A 6118-nucleotide genomic window follows, 5' to 3' on the forward strand; every position below is an offset into this window, starting at 1 on the left:
TGAATGGTCACCAGTGATAAAACTATATAAGAATAGTAGATGCCTCTTATAGTTCTTTGTTTGTACTTTGTTTGTATTTTTTTCCTTTCCTGTCCTCCACTGGTGATGGTACTCATGAAAAAAAAAAACATTATCTATACAAATGGGAATCCATAATTTATAAATAAATTGATATAATATAGAAGGCTTGGTTTTCTAACCAAGAAATTAAGTTGAGAAGTGTTTTAAGGGTTGTATATGTTTATTTTCATGTTTTGCACTTTCTTTATGTTTGGTCATGTATGTGGATGAATGAAGTAAGTTAAAATAAATTCTGCTCTGCCTAGTCTTCATTTATCAGTGTGATGGACCGATCAGTGAAAGAAACTTAGGCACAGGTTAAAGTCCAAAAAAATTAGTTTTTATTTAACTCAAAAAACATAATTGGTTAACTCATGCAAAAAGAATCAAAAGCTTGGGCCCATAAAAGAGGTCAAAATAACAGAACTCTACTCAAAGTTGACAACACTACCGATAACTCAAACAAACTGACCTCCCTTAACGAGACAAAGGGGAAACTTAAATAGTGGCTGATCAGCCCACAAAAAACACGAGAAGGGGTAAAACACACAAAACCTAACTAAACCAAACATAATGAACTCCAATTCCCCCCCATGGTCCCGAGTTATGGCATGAACCAATTTGCAGTCTTCCTTTAAAGCTCGCTCCGCCCCTTTTCCACCTCTTGGCTCCTTAATCAAGGGACTGGAATAGCTGCAACTAAGGTAACTCAGAAAACAAAAGATTAATCATACATAACAGTGTAAACTAAAATGTGCGCACTTATTTTAGAATGCAGTGTTATGTGGATATGTGAATTAACTCTAAACCAAAACCAGTTATTTATTGTCCTGTAAATTAATTCCTATATTTAAAGAAAGACAAATGTGAATGCAATGTTACTTATAAGCCTCTACAGTAACATGATGGGTATTACCACTGTGTGGCTGTAAGTGCAGCCATCACAATCAGAAACATGCAGTTGAGCACACCTTGTCTTCTTACTTTCAGACAAATGTAGTGGAGCCAATATATTAAAATAACAACATTTGTCTCTTTTACATGCAATACATCCAAACATATTGTGTATGGATGCATTTATCTTTGAGATGAAGAATATAAAGTGATATGAAATAGAAATAAATGCACCTTGAATTTTGCTTGAATTTTTACTAAAGAATGCATTTCCTGAAGAAAATGCAACGTGAATGCTGATAGATGAATTGCTTGAACTGAAATCTAATGACTGCTGAATCTGTGGTGAAAAAAACATGTCAAATGTTTGTGTTTTTGATTATTAATATTCTTCAGTTTAGTTTGTTTCTGGTTTTCTTTAATGATTTTTAGATCTTAGGTTGTGTCATTGTGCCTTTCTTGTGCTCCATGTGTCACGTCTTAATCAAGTTATGTTTTCATGTTTGTGCTTCTCGTGGTTTCCTTGTCAATTCTGCGTCTCCGTGCCTGTCTTGTGTTTCCTGTTCTACTTTGATAGTCTTGTATTCAGTGTTTTCAGATTTTGCCTCCACCTTGTCTCATTATGTCAGATTAGTCCCAGCTATGTTTCCCTCCTGTTTCCCATTTCCTCGTTACTCCCGTGTGTTTTCCTCTGCACTTTGTGTCGTACACCTTCATTGCTGTGTGTCTCCTTTGTGCTCCTGGTTTGTTTCCTAATTTTGAGTTTTGCATTTCTAGTTCCCAGTTAGGTTTTGTATTCAATATCTGAGTTTTTTTTCCAGCAAATAATGCTGCTGTGTTGAGTTCAACCTTTTGTTTGAGTCCTGCGTTTGGGTCTTCATCCTGGCTGCCACACAGCTGCACATGACAAAAATGTTGAATGAGCTGAAACACACTGAATCATTCACATCAAAGCCAAAGTGCAGAACTGTAGAAAGCTGAAGTTCACATAGAAGTTGGATAGTAGCTGAACATCTTTAAAATGTACAGTAGAAAAAGCTGACTAATGACAAAAGAATAATTAGAGTCGGAAAACATCTGAATGAATATTCTTTTAATTACTAGAAGAGTGGGATTTTAAATGTCTAAACTCAGGAATCTTAAAGTTACAAAAGTAAAACCAGACTATTTGCTTGTCTACTATAATCTGCTATGTGTAGATCAGTGACTTCCTCTCAAACAGGAAGTCAGTAAAATAAGGCTGAAGTGGTGGACAGCAGCCTCTTGCCAGAGGACAGTGTGACAAACAGTTCATGTGAGGCGTCATCAGCTTTTGTTGCTTCCTCTCAAACAGGAAGTCAGTGATCCACCTGAAAGTGGAAGTCCACAAACCTGACATAAGTTCCTGCAGAGTCCAGATTCTCTGTCAGAAAAGAACTCAACCAAATCTTTGTAAAGATTGCTGTATTTGTACTGACATTAGATTACACACAGGTGCACTCTATTTAGTCATTAGCACTCATCAGGCAATGTCTATGGGCAACTGACTGCACTCAGACCAAAGGGGGCTGAATAATTACGCACACCCCACTTTTCAGTTATTTATTTGTAAAAAAATGTTTGGAATCATGTATGATTTTCGTTCTACTTCTCACGTCTACACCACTTTGTATTGGTCTTTCACGTGGAATTCTAATAAAATTGATTCATGTTTGTAGCTGTAATGTGACAAAATGTGGAAAAGTTCAAGGGGGCCAAATACTTTTGCAAGTCACTGTAACTGGCCAATCAGAATGCTCTGTCTAGTTCCTGTCAAATCTGCCTCGGTACACCTGTTGAAAAACTGCTTCTAAATCCGAGATGGTAACTCCTATCAAGATGATTTTTGAACCATCAGGATCCAGAGGACTTGTTTTAAACAACAGTATGTTTTTTATATTCATTGTGTCAAAAAATGGGGTCATCACTTTAAAAAGTGGGGTCTTTCATGCTGTTGAGCCAAACTCCTGACTGAAAATCCAATGTATTTCTATGGGTCGGTTAGAAGGTACTCTCTTCACTTGGATCCACACAGTTCAAAAAGTTTACATCTCTTAACTTTAAGAGATGCATCGTTGGAAAGAGGGCAACAATGGCTACATTTTGAGTGTAAAATGATGGGTGTAGAACGAACACTGTGGATACAGCAGCAATTGAAAAAGCCTCTGATATAATATTTTTTTCCATCATTTATTTTGTAAAATTACTGGCCTTCAGTTATCCAGGTACGGTATATTTCTTTGCTATATATGGAGTAAGTGTTATCACTCCTTGTTTATACTGGAAGTTAACTTTCACCAATTAGTTCTTGGAATACAGCAAGCAGAAAAGAAGCCAACTCTGTGATGAATGTTTTGTGAAATTCCCCTAGTAATCCATCATTGCTTGGTATATTATAGAGCCAGTTACTTCAGGATGCTTAATTCACTGTCACATATTTCACCTGTCTTACCTGTCTGTGTATTTACTGTCAGTTCTCCTTGTGATTATGACAGAAGGGAAACAGTATGTGTGGAGAACAAACGAGATAACTTTTGGTTTGCATTTCTAAATAATAACTGAACAGAAAGACAAGATAAGACAATACTTTAATTATCTCCAAAGCTCGGAAACTACTGTTACTATCTTGTAACACTGGCATGTTGTTTGAATTGGCAGTTTTGGTTATAGTGAACCTGCAGTCTCTTGTTGTTTATGAGATATTTGCACCAGAAGCGTCAGTGGGAATAAAGGGAAAAGAAAAACTAAGCAACGGACTATAGTGAAGATGAAGTCACTTAATGCTGCAAATAACATTTTCTGTTGAAAGCAGAAAAGAGACGGAGTCAGAGCTGAAAACTCCTCCTGTTTTATTTTCTCCTTGAACACAGGGGCAAGATATTTTAATGAGTTTACACCACAGCGTGCCAGTCTCTCTCTGCTGATGTGAGTTAATGCAGCTCACCCACCAGTCTCCTTTTTTCTCAGTTTCTCTCGTCTATATGACAGTAATCATTGAATAAGATATTTATATATTATTTATATACCTATGTCATATTTATTTAATTACACTCTTCATTCCAGTGGATGGCCAATATTGGTCAGATAATGAAAGATGGGGTATTATTTTCTTTTAGACATGTGTATATGAGAAATCCAAACGTAAGTGCCAACAAACATTAATTCAGTAATTACAAATGACTCTGGCTCATAAAAAAAAAATGTAATCCTTGCACCTGGCACTGCATAGAAACAGCAGGTGCGCCATCTGTTGAAACTGGTATGAAGCGCACTAAAACCTCCTTTAGTCGTGGCCACTTGATCTGGGTGTTTTGAACAACGCTTTGGAGCAGTTTTTCGAAAACATCTGCCCTTCAACAGCTTGACACGGTGTTTCTTTCGAGCTTTCCATCCCCACTGTTACAACAGGGAAAACACACAAAATGACCTAGTTCAGTAAAATACATATAATATCAAAGAACAAAACAGTTCAGAAAATTATACAAATGAAGAAAGTAAAAAAGAACCAAAAAAACTCCCAACATCTTATGGGCTGATTGTTACATAGCGCTCTTCTACTCTCCCTCACTCAAAGCGCTTTATACAACATGCCACAAGTACTTTCTTCTACGCTTTTAAGTGCTTTCTGTCTAAGCACACATTCATACTTGGGGTTAATATCTTGCCCAAGGATACTCTCCGTGGCAGATGGGGCTTGAACCACTAACCTTACGATCAGTAGACCTGCTTTACCACCTGAGCTATAGCCACCCTGAATGGGAACGTTACAAGTGAAATCTAACAAATTAGATTTGGATTTTTACTGATATCAAAACATTTAAAAAATGTATGCGATCACTTGGCCACTAGATGGAATAATTTGTTCATTTAAAAACAAGACTGAACACAACAGCCAGAATTGTTGTATTAAATATACAGATTTTTTTTTGTGTTTTATAGAGTCCCTCTGCTATAAGTAAATATGCAATTCCTTGCCTTCATTTTTTTTGTTCTTACAATCTGCCTTTGTGAACTTGAGTTGGTCAGAGGCTCTGTATATATTATATTTTTAAATTTGAATTTATATATGTTCCATTCCTCTGATCTTTATTAGACTTTCACAGAGAAAGAGCAACATGCTAACTATAGAACTAAATATAAATATAGAGCATTTATTGCGTTATTTAATCTGTATGACATGTAATCCCTAGTGTCTGATAAACCATACAGAGTAACACACACTGAATATAAATACAAAACTAGGTAGGGTTTGATTGGTGCTGTTAATCAGTAGAGGTAGTCCAATGTGAATTTGAAAGAACCAGTTGCGGCCTGGGACTAACTTCCAGGTTAGCATAAACTGCTCATCAGTGTTGAGTAAAGTTGACAAGTGTTGGGCTAATTGGATTGGAGGGTAATGTTACATCAAAAGATGTCACCCGCTCCTGTAAAATGGCAGTAATTAGTACATTCTTTAACTCAGACACAGGGGAGATTATGGCAGGGCAGGAATCAGAATGTATTAGAACCACCCAGGTGATCCATAGAAGGGAGTTTCACTTCACATTGCAGTTATTCCTAATGCTACATCTCTCTCTGTCTACATCTATATATACAGATAGAGTGGGTAAAATAAATATTGAACATGCCACCAAATCAATATAAATACTTAAGTGTGCATGCGTCAACCAACATACTGCCTGTTCAGTTTCTCCTGCTTTTTCTCCTTACTAACCTTTCTTCCCCTTTTACTTAGTATTTCTACGGTTAGTTAGTTTTTTTTTTAACAGCTTAATGAGATGCTATTGACATGAAATTCTCACCATATATTTGTAACAACCCATCCAATCCACACTTGCAAAGAAATCAAACCATAGATGTCCATACATTATGTGTAATAATGAGAAATGAAACAGGTAAACAAGTATTGAACATGCTTATTGAAACATATTTTTAGTGATGACAGCTTCAAGACTTCTCATGTATAGGGAAACCAGTGAAATGCATTGCTCAGGTGTTATTTTACCCATGATCACTGACAAGTTCTCCCAGCTTACCTTCTAGCTTACCTCTCATTATATTAAGCAGTTCATCCCTATAGGCGTTTCCTAACTTATCTTTAATTGTAATCAAATTACAAGTCTACTTAATATGATGAATGAGAAAT

The sequence above is a fragment of the Perissodus microlepis genome, chromosome 15, assembly GCF_051167445.1.
Source record: "Perissodus microlepis isolate ML-2025 ecotype Zambia chromosome 15, ASM5116744v1, whole genome shotgun sequence".
Lineage (NCBI taxonomy): Eukaryota > Metazoa > Chordata > Actinopteri > Cichliformes > Cichlidae > Perissodus > Perissodus microlepis.